Here is a 1,863-nt window from a genome sequence, read left to right on the forward strand (position 1 = left end):
TGTAAACAAAGAATTAAGAAATATCCTCTTTGTTCCTTTTAGAAACACATTGGTGTATAGTGTGCTGAGTACATTCTGTCACAAAATGTAATCAAAGTAAAAACAAATAACATAATAAATGAAGCTAAAATGTTTTATTTTAACAGTCTAATTAGACTCTGGCCTAATTATATCATTTTTGCTATACCTCTTCAAGGTTTGCACAACTGGTTATTAAGTAGGTTTTGATGCCTTTCTCCCGCCCCTAAGAACTTAAATCACCACTTATAAACCTTGTAATACCTCGTTATCTTTGATTCTAAAACGGGTTTGATGATATTAATCATGCAAGTGGGATAAAAAGGCAAAATCAGAAGGAATCTGTTACCATAGCTAATTACGAAATCAGTAAATTACATTTCATTCTGTTGTTTTCTGTAAATTCACACAAATGCCATAGAAAATAAAAGACGTACACTAAAATATTGTGAGGGACTAGAAAGGCTTTTCTTTTCATAATCACATTAAGTAGGTCATTAAGTTAATTAATTGAAAGATTTCTAGTTTTGATGTTGATTTTTCATCCAAATTTCATAAAATGTGATAACATTTGACTCTGCTTTGATACTTATTAAGATTTATGGTCTCCCTTGCTGTGTATCAAGGAAGTATGAGAACTCAAAATGTAAAATATACAATCTTCTATTATGAATACAGAACAATATGATGATGCAGTAAAAACAACAGCTTTACTGTTAAAATGAGAAAAATGTTTAGAGTGAGCTGAAGTATTTAGAATATTTTTCCATCATGTAGCAAATTCAACAGATGCTGTAGTGACTGTAATACCAGAAATAATAATAATAATAATAATAATAATAATAATAATAATAATAATAATAATAATAATAATAATAATAATAATAATAATAATAATAATAATAATAATAATAATAATAATAATAATAATAATAATAATAATAATAATAATAATAATAATAACAATGAGCTTATCAGTTGGTGGAAAGTTTGTTGAGTTTTTGAGATGCTATTAAAAATGGATCCACTTGACGTATCTGCAGTCTGGGATTCATTAGAGGCAAACATATCATTATGTTTTTATAGCAAATCTGAAGTATTTTCAGTAAATTGAAATAAATAATAAGCCACATAAATTAAGTCCTTTTGATGTTAACCACACCGCTTTGATTCAGGTGAAGCATCACAGATTCTGCTCTGAAATCCATTTTTTATTAGAGAGCTGAACACATTTCTGAGACAAATATTAAATGTCAGAACTACAACTATACAGCAACCTGTGAGAAGGTGACTCTCCCATTAAAATGTGTGTTTTCTCTATTTCTGCTGGCTCCGCCGTCGGGCTGCCTGACCGGCCTGTGAAAATGAACACTGGAACATAAAAAAGGGAGTTCTCGGCTAACCAGAGTAAAAACAAGGAGATGGATCTTTAATTAAAGGTGAGAGGTAATACTATTCTGGGCGAGGGGTTTCTTGCAGAATGTGGTGTAGATGACTGTTTTGAGAAACGCTGGACTGCAGCCTCCCCCCACCCCACTTCATCCTAACCCCCTCACCCCTTTCCTCTGAGTCCCAGCGCTCCCTCCCCTGCACATTCCTACGTTCAGTTAATTGGACAGGGAGAGTGGGCTGAGGAGGGAAGCGTTCAGGCCCATTAGCAATCCTCCTGTGGAAGGCTGAGCCGAGAGGATCACAGACTCACAAATAGGAGGATTAAAATAATCAATAGGCTCCTCTCTCTCTCTCTCTCCTTCGGCACAGACGACGGGTGGACGGCACACACACACACACACACACACACACACACACACACACACACACACACACACACACACACACACACAC

The sequence above is a fragment of the Poecilia reticulata genome, linkage group LG5 (assembly GCF_000633615.1).
Source record: "Poecilia reticulata strain Guanapo linkage group LG5, Guppy_female_1.0+MT, whole genome shotgun sequence".
Classification (NCBI taxonomy): domain Eukaryota; kingdom Metazoa; phylum Chordata; class Actinopteri; order Cyprinodontiformes; family Poeciliidae; genus Poecilia; species Poecilia reticulata.